At 38.3% G+C, this 17,120-nt stretch overlaps 1 long non-coding RNA gene across 1 annotated transcript in view; it reads right to left on the bottom strand.

Moving 5' to 3' along the window:
* The window catches only part of LOC140209793 (uncharacterized), a 113,358-nt gene extending 96,607 nt beyond the window's left edge, over positions 1-16,751 (bottom strand). Inside the window, exons 1-2 of the long non-coding RNA XR_011889068.1 lie at positions 16,624-16,751; positions 9,201-9,346 (exon numbers count right to left, since the gene is read on the bottom strand). This is a non-coding gene — a long non-coding RNA (uncharacterized lncRNA). The remainder of the gene's footprint in view (positions 1-9,200; positions 9,347-16,623) is intronic.
* Positions 16,752-17,120: the final 369 nt, after the last annotated feature.

The following is a 17,120-nucleotide window of genomic DNA, read 5'->3' as shown; positions in this document are numbered from 1 at the left end:
TTGAAGGTCAAGTGGGACAATAGATTAGCCTTTTGTAAGCTTATCCTGAATGGCAAGCAGAACAAGATGTGGCGTCAGAACCAAAAACTGTGGAGCATTGTGTGGGAGCTGAAGAGAAAGACGGTGTGATGTCATTCTTGTCCATGACCCAAATAAAATAAAAATGACCATGCTGTCAAACAGCTCAATATTAATCGGGTTTATGTCTACAGAGCAGTGGACTTAATCAATTTTCATAATATGGAAGCTTATCCCATTCTGTTAGTTTTAATACCAGGAGATGGTATTAGGAGGCACTGTGGTTCAGGAATCAGTGCAGTTATACCATTTGTCCTGCAATCCAGGTATACTCCTGACCTTTGACACTATCCATGTGGAGTTTACACATTTTCACTGTGATCATGTGAGGTTCCTCCAGATGCTCTGGTTTCCTCTCCCATGCCACTGTGTACATACATCTATTGACGCTTCTGGACACATCTTCAGTGATGTTCCTGGAATCATCGGGTGTTTCGGGTCTTTCAATAACATACAGCCTCCTCCAGGTGACCCAGCCGGGGCTGATCAGACCCCAGCTTGTGTCCAGATGGCTAGCTACTTATGACTCCATGGCTCCCCTCTTTTGAGCCACAGCCATCTTGAGGCCCTCTCTGCTGCATCGGTGGTACTGCGGATGGCTCTCCTCTTCCTCTCTCCCTCGATGCCCAAAATGCTGAAGGCTCTAACCAAAGAATGGGCTACAAATCCCCTACAACCAACCTCCACTGGGAGACACCTCGCTCTCCATCCAGCCTGCTGACAGTTGCTGACCAGTCCTGCGTACTTGGAGAGTTTCCTTTCAAAGGCCTCCTCCAAGCTATCTTCCCATGGGACTGTCAGCTCCAGCAGCACCACTTGCTTAGTAGACCCAGACACTAGGACAATGTCTGGTCGCAGGGTGGTAGCTGCAATATGGTTGGGGAACTAAAGATGCTCCAAAGATGAGAAATTGGTTATTGTATAGGTTCATGGAAAAAAAATATTAAAGGAGAAATTGATAGGATTGTGTGAGAGAGAATGAGTTGTAGAGATGCAGCAAACTATGAAAGGTAGAATGAGACCAATGTGACCATCACACTGGAAGATGGCATGAACTTGATGGACCAAATAGCCTATTCTTGTTATTATACTTATAAGTTTGGGAAACAAAGGAGAGAGCAATGAAGATATTTTGTAAGGTGACCATAGGATTACTGTTGAGAATCCATGGATGAAATTTTGCATGAATATATTTGTCTTTGCCAAGGTAGATTAGAGGAAGATAGTTAGGAGGAAGACTTGTGGCTATGTAATGTATATATTGGTTGGATGAATGACCATAGTGTGAGAAGCACAACAGAGATTGCAATAGCTTCAGAAGATAAGGATCTAAATGAATAAAAGCCACATGTTTATTGGAAGCCTTATGATGATTCTCAAACTGCAATATCATTGGATTGAGAAGATAAAGGCTGCTTGTGCAAAATAACTCATTACCCTGCTACAGTTTTCTTTATTATCATTTGATTGGCCAGGAAATTTGTTTATACTGAGAAACAAAATTTTGTTGGGTATATTATTTTATTTATCTCTGAGCAATGTGTTGTAGAATGACACTGAAGGAGTAAGATCTCTGTCCAGAGGTGGTATGTATTTCGGGCAGACTGAGAAAAGGGTATAGAATAATAAATATTTTGTCATAATCCATGTAAAGACTAAAAGATGAATGTCAACAAAGAATTTGAATAAAAATTTTGAATTACTGGCTTTTATTTTACTCTTGATATCTTTGACTAATAAGGACTAGGTCAAAAATATTTCCGTAAAGTCTAAAATTCTTTTCATGTTGAAATGCTTTAAAATGCTTCTACATGGTGTTAGCTTCAAGTGTGATGCTATAATAGCCAAATAAACTATTTTGTTGGTATTGGTTGAATTCAATTCAACTTCACCCTCCCCTGCAGGAATACCACTTTGTAAAGTTTTTGCTCTTTTTTCCAATGATATTTCCATTTAAAAGGAAAAACTTTCTTTATCTTAATGAATCTGGAAAGGTCATTTACCTGTATTGCTAATACTGCTTTGTCTGTATTGATGTAGCCTGATCCACTGAATGCTTCAAGCATTTTCAGTTTTATATCAGAGCTGATCATTGTCATTTCTTTGAGTACAAGTGATCTGAGAGGATAGTTTGGTTGTCAAATTAATCCCTGTTCTCAAAGATGACACCTCCAGCAATCCAGCACCCCTTCAGTATTTCGTGGTCAGCCTTGTGCAAACATTCACACCAATTTGAGGTGCAAAACACAAACTAGGCAGAGTGTCCTACAAAAATTCAGCAACCAAACTTGCCAAGTACTCCAAGTCTACTTAAAGCCATGTGCTGTAAAAGTGATTCATCATATCACATAACTTTTATAACATCATTCTTTGTGAATTACATTTGGTTTTACTGCATAGAATTTTTTCCAGATTAAAACAGTATCATACCAAAGTGAGCCTTAAGCAGCTTCGTTGCTCTTGGCATAATGAACTAGTTCCACTTTCATTATTCAGGCTAGATCTGTAAAATAATGCTGTGTACATTTATACACAGCTTAATTGGGCATGCAGGTCCTTCAGAAATTCAGCTTCAAATTGTTCAACAATCTTTCAACAATTCCAACTGCACTTTTGCTGATGCGAAGGATTTTGAACATTGCTTGCACAGAAGAGGCGTAGTTTGTCTTTTCACTTTTTGGTGCCAGCTTTATTTCACTCAGGGCCTGATTTGTTGTTGAAAGCAGTTGGCTAGGCAGTCTGGCATGTCTGATTTTAATAAAAACCTTATTTGGTGGTTACAAGCCACAGGCATGTGTTTTGCATTCTTTTAAGTAAATATCTATGAGGTATAACAGTAATGCAATTATTTTTAATTGATGAGACTGTAAAAACAGTGAAGTAAAGCAGGTATCTGTGATAGTGCATAATGTTGGAAATACATAATTTGCTCGAAATAAAAAAATGCATCTCTGCTAAGCATCTTGTCTAGCTGAATGAATTCCAAACATTCAACAGTAAATTAATTAATAACATTATTCAGTATCTTCCATTCATTTGTTACCTAATTCCTAATTATAAATAGGACATATTTGAAAAGAACGTAATATAGGAAGACCTTATAACTACAAATGGTCGAGTATCCTGTTTAGAATTTGTAATTAATCTTTGTCAGTTAGAGTTCAAAAACAATTTGTGGAGCAAATTGATTATTATTTGTTAATGACTGAGGGATTACACATCACATATACAAATACGAAATATGAATAATCAACATGACATACCTGTACCTGCACCAAGCAATCCTCATCCAGCATCTCCTCAGACCAGATACAGGCTTTCAACACGAAACATTGATATTTTCTTTCCTCCCACAGATGCTGTTAGTTTTGCTGAGTTCCTCTAGCAGATTGGTTTTTGCTTCAGATTTCAGTATCTGCATTCTCCTGCATTTCCAAGAATGTAACTGTTCCCAAACTGTCTCCATCTAGCGATAGTTGTAACATCAGCTGTAATGCTTCCCGTAGCCACTCTGTACCCTTGCCCTTGAATTTGCTTAAACTTTAGCCCCTCTTCTGTTTCCAACACACGACTATGCTATTTGAAATCAAACATTGTTTTCCACATATAGATAGACACTGCTCGGCTCCTTCTATCCACACCCTGCTTTGACCTCTTTCCCTGATTTGATTCACACCTTGTGGAATGTGCAGAAATTTCCTCCAGTAAAGTATTGAAAAGACCAAAGCAGTGTTCTAACAAATTACAATGGAACAAGATTTGTAACCTTGGTGTAAAATTTGACTACTCTGAAGAATACCTATCCACTTATCCATTCCAGATAAACTTGTCAAGTTGCACCTGGTTTTAAAAATTACTTTCCTTCTATGTGATCCCACCCCTCCTCTTCTGATGAAAGATTCATCCACATTTTCATTAGTCATATTATCTGCAATGAACATTAATTTGCCACACACTGGCTGCAGTATATCTAACATCTTTTAAGGCATCCGTTAGTCTTGTGAGACCATGGATCTGCGCCTGGAAAGCTTCAGTCTCTTTGCACAGGCCTGGCCAAGGTTGTCTGGAAGACCAGCAGTTGCCCATGCTGCAAGTCTCAGCTCTCCACGACACCAATGTTGTGAAGGGCATTGGGCCCCATACAACTTGGCACCAGTGTCGTCGCAGAGCGATGTGTGATTAAGTGTCTTGCTCAAGGACACAACACATTGCCTTGGCTGGGTCTCAAACTCACGACCCTCAGGTCGCTAGTCCAATGCCTTAACCACTTGGTCACGTGCCCACACTTATTTACAGTACAACTTTTACTACTACTCTGAACATATCTCCTAAAATCAAACTTCAAGCACCAAGACAGACAAGGGATGCAGCAACATAAGGACACTACTAATCTATAGCTGTCTATGAGCCACACTTCATCATGACGAGGAAATATTTCACTTATTCTTCATTGTTACTAGGTTTACTCAACAATAACTGGAGGAGTACCTTCACCAGAATAGTTAGAGTTGTACAGTAAGTGGCTTGTCAGAACACTCTCAAGAACTACAAGAACTATTTGAGATGGATGATAAATGCTGGATTTGACATTGGTGCCCAGATCTCAGAATTGCATATAAAACAAAATTGCTTTGCTCTTTCAAATATGATCTGTCTGATTGCCCAAACATCTGGCCTTCTGAAATTTTGTAGTCAATGTCAAATTTTGATCTATTATCCTCTTGTGAAATGCAATGCTGTTCGAGTACAAGTTATTGTTACTATCAAATTATTCAATATGTTCATTATTTAATTCAAGAAATTGATTTGCAACTGACGAAAAACCTTAATTTGCTTAAATTCCTTTTGAAGGACATTGCTTACGGTCAAATGCTTTACAGTCTGTGTCATCTGAACTTTTCAATAGTTTTTGGAAGAAAAAATGTCTAACTCCATAGGCAATACAAATGCAATGTTTAGAATACTGCAGAGTTATTCAGACAGCCTAATAGTATATCAGAGTTTGCAGTGTAACCTGACTCAGAGTAATATTGTGATAATCAGTTCCAAATGTTTGTCAGAAGGATAAAGATTCAGAAACAGATACATACACAATTTACATTTGCATATTTATGCATTTTTAGCATATTATGGCCCACCATGACATCTGAGTATTCTGGAATGAGTTATTACAGATGTATTTCTATTAACAGCTATGTTTGGTTTTCATTCCTTAGTCTTTTCATGTCAGTTAAATAATCATAAACAAAACTGACAAATTCTGATGAATAACCACATTAGGTAAGAAAGAGTACCTGTTTGATATAATATATATTTGGCTTTGGGGTTTGAACACTGATTCACTTAAATTATCAATGTTTTAAAAGATTAGGTTATGGGCTGTATTGCACAAGCTTGAGTTCAGAAAAACAGACAACATTAAACAGAGAACAGTCAGCATAGTACAGGACATTCAGCCCACTATGTTATGCTGACCTTTTAACCTAATCCACAATCAACGTAACACTTCCCTTCTACAAAGCCCCTCCATTTTTCTTTCATCCTGTACCCATCTCAGAATTTCTTAAATGTCCCTGACGTATCTGCCTCTACTACCACACTCAGCATTTCCATGCACTTATCTTGGTCTCTATGTAAGAGTGCTACCTCTTACATCCCCCCCCCCCCCCCCCACCACTGTACTTTCTTCCAATCACCTTAAAAGCATGCTCTCTTCTATTAGCCATTGACACCCCGGGGAAAAAAAATGATGGCTGTACACTCTATCTCTGCCTCTTATCATCTTATACACCTCCATCAAGTCATCTCTTATCCTCCATTGCTCCAAAGGAAGAAAGTCCTAAGTCGCTCAACCTTTACAGATTAAATTGATGCTTTTTGAATTGTGAAGAATTTCAACAGAATGAAATATATAAAGACTGTTGTCTTAAACTGGAACCACAATTAAAAAAAATAGAGGTAAGCATTTTAAGGAAGAAGATGATGAAGCATTTTTTGTACATAAACAGTGCTGGAAATGTTCATATTTTCCCTTATCCGTGGATGCCAAAAGTGACCTAAAATTTCCAAATCTGGAATTTCCAAATGGGGAATATTATGAAACAAATTATGTGGTGGTACTGATTTGCCATGATCTAACAGAACATGTGTGAGGAACTAACTCACTTCTTCTATTCCTTTTTGTGACTTCTCATTCGTAGTCCCTTCATTGTTTTACTTTGTTCAACACAGAGGTTTAGTCTGTTGACAAGATAACATGATGACTGCTCTGCACGCCATACCTACATCTACTGCCTGGCTTCGTGTCTGTGGTCTCGCAACGTTTACTTGTCCCTGTACTGATCTGAGTTTGTGGCCTGCTCTGGCTGCGGTGATGTCTGGATTTGCGTCTTTCATAAAAATTCCGTTCTGAATGCTCTATGCTTAGTTCTATTGCTTGCATTATTTGTTTCTCTTTCTCTGCACAGTGGATGCTTGACAGCCTTTTTCAAAATGAGTTCTTTTGGGATTCTTTATCTTGTGGCTGCCTCTAAGGAGACGAGTCTCAAGGTTGTATAATGTATACATACTTTCATAATAAATGTACTTTGAACTTTATTTAGGAAAGGAATCCTGGAAAATACTATATTTTATTTATCTGACATTTATTGTTCTTTCAGGAAAAATTATTTTCTTTATTCATTGATGATAAAGTAATGGTTATCTAATAGTAAGTCGACGTCTGTCACAAAGGTTTAGTCTTTGAGGCACGTAAGTTTTGCATGAGACAATTGTACTGGAATTAGTATCATATATTGCATTTTTATATTACTATGGTAACAATTTATCTGAAGCCCAGGAATTAGAAACGTATAGTTTTGTTATCCTCCATGTGTCTACTGGAGGAGTTGTGTCCTTGATCCTCTGTGTATACCTATGGATGTCACTGAGAAGGTACAGAGACAATAGGTGCATAATTCCTGTTTGATATCCCTTAATGATGAATCTTTTATGAATACGAGGGCCCAGGATTCTGAGCACTGACATTGGCCTTAACTGGACTATCAATGCCTCTTTCAGCTTTAATTAAGAAACATGACCTAACTTGGCAATTGCCATCTTCTTCAAGGCTGGTTCCTTCACTAACTCTGCAGTGCCTGGGGACATTTGCTGACAGGTGCTCTAACACACCCAATTCTACAAATATTTTAAACCTCCCTGATTATCTTAATGGCAACAAAATAAATTACCTTAAATCATGCCGACCAGATATCATCACTTCCCTTCACTTCTCAACTTCTATTCTTTATAATGATGGGAAACTACCGAGAATTGACCTTGGTGCGAGTTTGGATGCACTTATCTCAGCCTCATGAATGCCAAAAGATAAGAGCCTGGGGGTCTTGAAAAAGCTAGAGGGTAACACCAGAGAATATTGATCTGACATGCTTTTAGCTACAAAATTTCTAAGTCTTTATTATTCACCTTACATCCAAAATGTGAGCATTTGTGGGAAAGAAAATGATTTGGCTCATTGTGCCATTGCCAGGTTGGAGATACCAAAAGGGTGAAATAGATCTGTGTTAGTTAGCTGCAACTGATTCTCAGTGGATTGGCAGCATAATTTACAGTATAGTTAGTTTTTCGTCCTTATGTAAATTAATGCAAAGTGAAATGGGACATGGTGAAAAGAGGTTGAGATTCATTATGAGCCTGTTCTGTGCTTCTCTCTGCTAGGATTTAGAATTACAAAAGTCTTAGGCACATGTAAAAAAAATTCTGTAAAGCAATGATGTTTTCAAAAATAATGAAAAGTTTCAAAATATCAAAAATTACTTTAAATAGCAGTGAACAGTAAAAATTAAATCACTCGATATTTTGTGTGACCAGCCTTTGCATTTAAAACTGTGTCAATTCTCTTTGGAACATTGTCATGCAGTTTTATAAGAAAATCGGCTGGTAGGTTGTTCTGAGCATCTTGGAGAATTTGCCACAGTTCTTCTTCAGCCTTTGGCTGTCTTGCTTGCTTCTTTCTCTTCAGGTAATCTGAGACAGCCTCAATAATATTGTGATCAGGGCTTTGTGGAGGCCTTATGAAACCATACAAAAAAGCTAGGGTGGCTAAGACTTTTGCACAGTACTGTATGAATGAAAAGAAAGAAAGACATTAGGGTACTCAGCTGATGATGCATTTTAAGAAAGAAAGAGTAATCCCATTCTTCTTTTGGCCAATATAATATCTTCCCTTTCTAACACTTTTGAGTCAAAATATATTGAGATATTCAAAAATTCAATGGTAACTAAATTAGTAAAGCTATATAAACTACATTTTCAATTATTCATGTCATTGCTTTATATGGTGGTTAATTGTAAACTAAGCGTGGGACCAGATCAATTTTGGTCTAAGATTTGAAAAGGAGTGCATTACTTAGGTTGTTTATGCACAATCTTCTTAACTGTCAAACAGTGGGTAACCATGCCAATGACTGATAACTGGGATAGCAGAATTTATGGCAGCTCATTTAATACACTTGAAAGCGTTTACCCTCAAAACTTTCCAATTAAATGACCCCCAAATCACTAACTACAGATGAAGAACTCTCCCGCCCTTAGTGTAAATTGTGGGTCCACCTCCTATTGATTTTCCACGTAGCTTATGAGTCTCTTTAAAATCCCTGCCAGTAAAATGGAGATCTACTAAAAATCAGTTATGGTAATTGTAAATAATGATAAACAGGGTCATAACAAAAGTGAAAATCCTCATTATGCTTCTGGCATGAATTCAAATGAATACAAAAGGTTAATTCTGAATCACAAAATACTGTAATGAAATGTATGAAATTATTGAAACCAAGAAAATCTAGAGATTTTAAAGGGAAGAGGACAGAATAATGAACATAGACTGCATAGGATCATAATGTTATAAAGTCCAGCCGCTCCAGGCTTTGTGTCTGTGAGCTCTGCAATGTTTACTCTGCTTTGTGTTGATCTGAGGCTGAGGCTGTGGCTTGCTTCGGCTACTAAGGACTTCATGTCTGAGGACTCACTTTCACTCTAAATGCTAGTTGCTTACTTTTATTGTTTGCATGATTTGTTTTTTTTTCCACTCTGTCTACACATTGGATGTTTTTCTCCAGACCTACCGAAGGGTTTCGGCCCGAAGCGTCGACTCTTTTCCATAGATGCCACCTGGCCTGCTGAGTTCCTCCAGCATTCCGTGTGTGTTGCTTGGATGTTTGTCAATCTTTTTGTTTTATGGAATCTTTTGGGTTTACTGTTTTGTGGTTGCCTGTAAGGAGATGAATCTCAAGGTTATATAATGTATAAATGTACTTTGAACTTTGGACAAAAACGACTTTGGCCTAACTTGTCCAATACAGACCAAGTTGTGCTTTAGGTTCTTGCCTTCTTATTATTATTATTCTTTAACCATCAAAATCCAGACCAAACCTTAATTAAATAGGAAAACACAGCAGAAATCTGAAATAGAATAAAAAAACAGATAATGCTGGAAATTCTTTGAGGTCAGGCAGCTATTAAAACTCTTGTGCCAGATTAATTTCAGGTAAGTGAGCAATTAATGTATCGAGTGTTAGAAATGCAGAGGACCTGAATTGTTTGGTTTTTATTCAGTGAGCATGACAAGTTAGCATTTAGCCTAGCTGTTAGTTTTTGATTTACTTGGCAGGACAGCCTGATCATGTACTGAACTGTACGGAAATATGCCCTTTGCCTTCTCACTTGTTTGTTTTTGTTGCTGTTTGTGCATTATTTTTTGCACGGGGGGTGGGGGTGTTTGATGTTTGGTGTCTTTCTTTGAATGGGTTGGTTTCATAGTTCTCTTTGTTTCATGACTGTCTGTGAGGGAGATGAATTTCAGGGTTATATACTACATACATACTTTGATAATAAATGTACTTTGAATCTTTGAATACTTGAATGTGCTACACTGTCACCAACATTGTTCTCAGGATCATGAGAGCATGCATGGAGTTCTGTAGCACATTCAAATATTCAAAGATTCAAAATACACTTATTATTCATGAAATCTGCAGCAAAATTTATAGTTTGACTGGTCAGGTGATATAGTTTTCATGGAATCCGTACTATGTACAAATAGCAATGGGAAATCCCAAAAGAATGCTATACAAATTCAGGTCTTGATTGTCTATTTCTCTTTTTACTTTGCCAATCAGTAGTACTGTTTTAGGTTCAGTTACGCTGTCACACTAAGTGCCCCATGCATCCTGATAGGGGAAACCCTTAGAGACATTTTGTTTCCAGGCCCGTGATCTGTACTTTTACTCCCAGATCCTTCTGACTGCCACTGTAACACCTGGGATCAGTCTCATTGCTCTCTTTCGCAAGGTCTCTGGGGCTTGGATGGGTCTCTCATGGCATGTCGACCAGAACTAAGTGGTCCAGGTGCAGCCTGACCAGCATGCAGAACTTCAGCTCATTGCCTGGGGATTTGAACTCAACTGACTTGGCAAAATCAATCAGCAAAAAATAGCATCTTGGAAAATGCATAAATATACACACATTAACTGTACAAATATTATTCTTTGTTCTAATGTTACTTGGTTCCATGTGAAGTTCTGTATATTCAAGCAATATTAAAATGTCGAAGAAAACATACTCTCTGCATACTTAAAATTACCATTGCTGTTTTTCTTCCACACATGGAAAACATCAGTTGAATAAACAACAAAGTATTGCAGGAAAGCAGAATCGTTTTATGCTAGCCTTCTCTTCATGGATGGCTGCAAATCCTGAAAAAGGGGATATTCCTTTGAAAACCTGTGGAATACCATTGAAACTGCATTTATAATCTGCCATCTGTAGACCCAATATGCTACGCTATGCCCAACTCCTCTGTAGCTGCAGGAGACAGTCACAAACCATTGCTAAAGGAAACAGATCTAAGAAGGACATTAGAAAATAGAAGCAGGAACAAGTCAGTTGAGCCTGCTCCATTCCATGTTTCAGTATGGTCACGTCTGGTCTATCTCTTGGCCTCATCTCCTCTTCCATGCTAGTCCCCATAGCCCTCAATTCTCTGATCTTTCAAAAAGTTATCTATTTCAATGATGTAGCCGCCACAATCTCCAGTGTAGAATAACACACACAAAATGAAGGAGGAACTCAGCAGGTCAGGCAGCATCAATGGAAAAGAATAAAGAGTCATCTTTTCAGGTTGAGATCCTTCATCAGGACTGGAAAGGAAGGGGGAAGAAGCCAAAATAAGAAGGTGGAGGGAGGGGAAGGAGTACAAGCTATAAAGTGTTAGGTGAAGTCATGGGAGTGGGGTACGTGGTAGGGAGGGGACGGTGATGAAGTGAGAAGCTGAGGGGTGATAGCTGAAAAAGGTAAATGGCTGAAGAAGGAGGAATCTGACAGAATCACTTGTGTTTATGATTTGCATCTCTAAGCAATGTTCCCTCTAATTTGTAATGACCAGTGTGTACACAAATTTTATGCTGTGCAATTTTTTGCCTGGTGACAGCAGCATGTGCTCACTGAATTTTTAAGTGGAAGTAAACCTGAAGTTATTCTAAGGATAATAAGCCACTCCTCTTTAAATGAACTAGCAGTTCTTTTGCCCTGCATGCCCTTTGCTTTTTTGGAATTCAACATAGTGAATCAGTAATTTCTTCAATAAAAATAGTATAAATAAGCCAGTTCTAAAATCTGCAGCCAAATCTTTGCATAGTCTTTCCACGTTGTCAAAACCATACGCATCAGAAACAGGAAAAGGAAATGTCTTTGTGTACAATTGTGAAATATACTTAACGTGCCAATGAGGTGGAAGGTGACAACCATTTGTGCGCAGATTAAATTCCTTTGTGTGGTAGTAATAAAAAATGTGTTCCCTTAGAGGGAACATTGTCTCTAAGGTAGAGAATTGAAGAGATCACAAGATCCTGTTGGACATCGGTGATGTAAAATACTGGAATCCAATTCATTGGTTTATTGGTGAGACTGCATAGTTTCAGTTGTACTGCGGACTAGGCCTTATTCCGCGTGATCACCTGATGCAGTCGCCCAGGAGATGAGAGACTGGAGGCAGTGTGGCACGATGTTTATGCTGGCTTGGGGCTAGCAAGCTGGATTGGATGCACTTGCGGACTACTTTGGGCTTGTTCTTGTTGACATTATTGCACAATCAGTCTACAGGTCATGACTTTAAGAACCTGACAAGTTTCAAGAAGATCATTTACACCTGAAAACATACATGGATTTTTGTCTCAGCACTTGTGATAGGACAATCATCCCAGCCCAGGAATGAAACCAGTGAGTTTTTTTTTGGACAGTCTCCAATGATGCATGTTTGCACATTATTAAATAATCTAGTAACACTGACTACTCAAGAAAGCATAGAAGCAAAATGCTCTGGGCCTATACTCACTGGAGTTTAGAAGAATGATGGTGAATCTCAATGAAACATGCTGAATTTTGAACAGCATAGATAGGTGGGTGTGAAGAGGATGTTTCAAATTGTGGGTGAGTCTAGGACCAGAGGTACCTCCTCAGAATAGAAGAGTGGCCATTCAGAACAGGTTGGGACAGATATGAGTATGAATTTCCTGAGCCAGAGGGTGTTGAATCTGTGGAATACATTGCCACAGATGGCTGTGGAGGCCAAGTCATCTGGTATATTTAAAGTGGAGGTTGATAGGTTCTTGATTAGTAAGAGTGTCAAAAGGTTACAGGAAGAAGGCAGGAGAGGTGATTGAGAGGGATAATAAAACAGCTAATGGTGGATCAGACCTGATGGGTTAAATGTTCCAAATCTGCTCCCATGTCTCATGGTCTTATGGCCTTGCCCAAATATATGTAGTTTGGATTCTTATTATTTTCAGAAATATCACCGATACAGGTAATTGAAATTGCAAGTATATATTTTTGTTATATAGCCAGCTACCCTGGCAAGAGGATTCTTAAAGTTATATTTGATCATTTTCTTTGATGTCGGACTTGTATCAGAACACAAACTGAAAACGATTAATCAGGAACAGTGTACCAAAATTTAAAAACATGTTGAGAAATTCTGAGTCTCATTGGGGAGATTCAGTCCCACATGAAGAACGAAACTAAACCCAGTGTCTACTCTGAAATGTGATGCATTGGTTCTTCCTAGACAGATTAATGGAGGTAATAACTTAGTGATATCACAAAACTTTAATAGTTGTCATTCTGTCAGGAATTCGACATGGTTAATCTACAATAAAAGTAGATAATACTGGAAATACTCAGTCAGGAGAGTTAATATTTCTGATGGTTGTCCTTTCCAGTTTTATCATAATAGGCACTTCTGATGAAAGGTCAACATCTTGGAAAGCTAACCTGTTTTCCCTCTTCATAGTTGCTACTTGACTTGATGAGTATCTCCAACCTTATCAGTTTGCATTTCAGATTTCCAGCATTTACTGTATTTAGATTCTGGATTGATGTTTGACCTGCACTTGGATGCTTAGGTATAAGAAAGTAAAGCACATGTCATTTGGAGTCAAGACTGCAAAAATTCCAGAACAGATTGCTGGAGATTTTACATTAAGAAAAAAATTGGGGGCCCTGTATTATTGAATGCTGATATTTAAAATGCCGGCTGATTTACCTATGCTTAATTAGTGAAATGTGTCAAGAGATTAATAAGGAACAAATTGCAATATTATAGGATTACATGAACATAATCTTATTTTACGGATGGAGATTAAAGAGATTGTTCAAAGACAAAACAATGGTAGGTAGAGAATGAGCAAGGGCATAATAAAGAGATGGAGATTCCTGAGGGACTGCAGACAGTGGAATAAAGGGTTTGAAGTCAATGGTGTATAGGACAGGAGGAAGTCACAATGAAAGGGAGGGGCAATTGCTGGATTAGGTTTCAGAAGGTTGCTTTTATTGTGTGCTTTTTCCTTCTAGTTTTCTTTATGCATGCTTATATATTTATCTGTTTGTAGTGTATTTTGTTCTGTACTTCTGTAGTTTCTTTTGGCAAAGCTGAAATGTGACTCAGTCAGTACCTGTTTACAGGTTTCTTATAGAAATCAGTTCAGACTGGTTTGCACGATGAAAGGAAAGCACATGCTCAATCTCCTTCATTAATTCTTTGCTTGCTGGTGCAGGCTGACCCCATATGACCTGAAATATGATGAACATCTAATAAAATGGTTGTATCTCTATGATCTTTGTCTCATCCTTGACTTCTGAAGAATCTCCTGGACAACATCATCTCCAGATGCGACACAATGGAAGAATTAAGGACAATGAGGAGGATTTTAGAATTGTGAGATTGGGAATTATACTTCATGAAAGGCAGATAAGTAGTCACTGTTGATAATACTTACATATAAATTGCTTCAATGAGCACCAAATATGTTTTAATTAGCTGTTCATCTGATTTAGAAAAGAACTGGGCAGCCAAATTTTAGGCAGAGAGTGGTGAACCTATGGAATGCTTTGCCACAAACAGCTATGGAGGCCGAGTCTTTATGTATATTTAAGGCACAGGTTGATAGATTCTTGATTGGTCAGGGCATGAAGGGATATGGGGAGAAGGCAGGAGACTGGGGCTGATAGGAAAATTGTATCAGCTATGATGAAACAGCGGTGCAGACACGATGGGTCAAATGCCTAATTCTGATTCTACGTTTTATGGTCTTAATTACAGATCAGTGAGGCCTTTGAAGATAATAGTGTAAACGGGTATAAATGGAGTGCTATATCAGATATGACTATGTCTTTCTAAGTGCTTGTTTAACGATAGATGGATATTTGATGGTCAGCATGGACAGCATAGGTCCATGTCCCTGGTCTATGACAATACATTCCTAGTCAATTGTTACCGTTCCACCAGGTAAAGAAGAAATATATATTATTCCTATTTACAATTAACAAAAGAATACAACACAAGTGTAAATCCCATCTCAGTTCTAGGTCAGCTCAATGCCATCTTTTGTACCAATATTTCAATTGCAGCTGTCTCCAAAATCACCACCTCAAATTTTGCAGGTAAACAGTCAAAAGTTAGAGTTGGAACTTCAAGTTCTCTGTATTCTGTTCACCTCATTAGTGGCCTGTGATGCTCTGGGATTAGTGTAGCTTCTACTCCCTGATTCTGAGTGACAAGCTAATTGGTGGCTGAGAGCCCTTTGCTATTGATCTCACTGTAATAAAACACCACCCAGTCAATGAAACGGCAATGAAATGGTTCAACAGCAAAGAAGGAGAGGTACTAGCACGTTGGAGAACTAAAAACGCCTGCTCATAGGTAACACAGTAGAAATTGAAAGGTTATTGAGGTTAAAGCATGGCAAAACTAAGTAATTAAGAAAAAAACACAAGAAAAGAATCTGACTGTGTTCAGGAAAATAGTTACATTTCAACTTGGCTCATGCAAAAAAAAAACTTGCTTTTTGACAAATATTAATGCTTGGAACTTACTTCTTGTTTAAGCCTGTGCTGTAACATTCTTTTGCTATAAGAATAACTTCAAAATATAATTTTGCCTTGGCTTGAGTGATTCCAATTTCTTTCACTTAAAGCAATGGCTAATCAAGAATGGTTTTAGTTTGTTTATGATTTGAAATGAGGTCAATTGTACTGAAGTACTTAAAAGAGAAAATGAATTGTTTCTGGAGTTCGGAGCTGGTTATTTGGATGAAATAAATATATATATATTTTAAATTTTATTTAGCTGTACAGTGTGGAATAGGCTTTTCAGGCTCTTAGAGTCATGCGGCCCCAGCGATCCTGACAACCCCATTATATCTGGACTGTGGGAAGAAACGGGAGCACCCGGGGAAAACCCGTGGGATAATAGGCTGGAAACTGTCCAGTCGAAAAACACCTTCAACACAAAGATGAAGATAAAGGAAATAAGTTTAACAAACCCAAAAGAAGGTGATTCCCTAGTGAGAGGTTGGTTGGAAGTTAACAATAATGTGCCAGGAGATCGAAGGACAGGATGCTTACTGCTAGCAGGTATTAAACATTACCAGACCTTTATGTACCTTGTTTTTTTTTGACCTTTGAACTTTAGCTTCTAATTTAGGCTTTAAGTTCAGGTCATCCATGACAAAATCAAAATCTTAACTTAGTCTCTCTGTTGACGTAAAAGTTTTATTTACCATTTGCTGACAATTCAGTACTGAAGGATTTTCCTAATATCAGAAAAAAACAAGGAATGGTTTGCCACTACTTCTTCAATATTGAATATTGTATTTCCCTTGAAAAGAATCCAATAACTTTTACTTATTTCATTGGAGATTAAGGTACAATCCATGCTTTAGTAGCACCAGCTAGGTCTTAGACCACAAGACATAGGAGCAGAATTAGGCCACTCAGCCCATCGAGGCTGTTCTGCCATTCCATCATGGCTGATCTCAGATACAACTTAACCCCATTCACTTGTCTTCACGCCATATCCTTTGATGCCCTGACTGATCATGAAGTGATCAACTTCCGTCTTGAATATATGCACAGACTTGGCTTCCACTGCAGTCGGTGGCAGAGCATTCTACAGATTTACTACTCTCCAGCTAAAAAAAAATTCCTCCTTACCTCTGTTCTAAAAGGTCACCACTCAATTTTGAGGCTGTGCCCTTTAGTTCTGGATACCCCCAGCACAGGAGGCATCCTCTCCACATCCACCCTATCGAGTCCTTTCAACATTCAGTAGGTTTCAACAAGATCGCCACACATTCTTCTAAATTCCAGTGAGTACAGGCTCAAAGCTGCCAAATGCTCTTCATATGTTAACCCCTTCATTCCCAGAATCATCCTCGTGAATCTCCTCTGGACTCTCTCCAATGACAACACATCCTTACTGAGATCTTCTGGTTCTAACATCTGAAGAGGTAGCATCTTCAACATACTGATAGGCTGGAAGAGGGCAAAAGGAACATTACCCTTTTCTATTGCTGATCAGCAGGAAAAACAGATGGCAGCAAAAGATTATATACTTCAAGCAGAATTAGTGCTGCACTGTGTGAAGTACCTCACTGGTCCAGCATGTGGACTAATGAGTCTGAGAGTACAATTGTAATGATGTACAAGGA

Source organism: Mobula birostris, chromosome 14 (assembly GCF_030028105.1).
Source record: "Mobula birostris isolate sMobBir1 chromosome 14, sMobBir1.hap1, whole genome shotgun sequence".
NCBI lineage: Eukaryota > Metazoa > Chordata > Chondrichthyes > Myliobatiformes > Myliobatidae > Mobula > Mobula birostris.
This window is presented reverse-complemented; position numbering and strand designations above follow the sequence as displayed.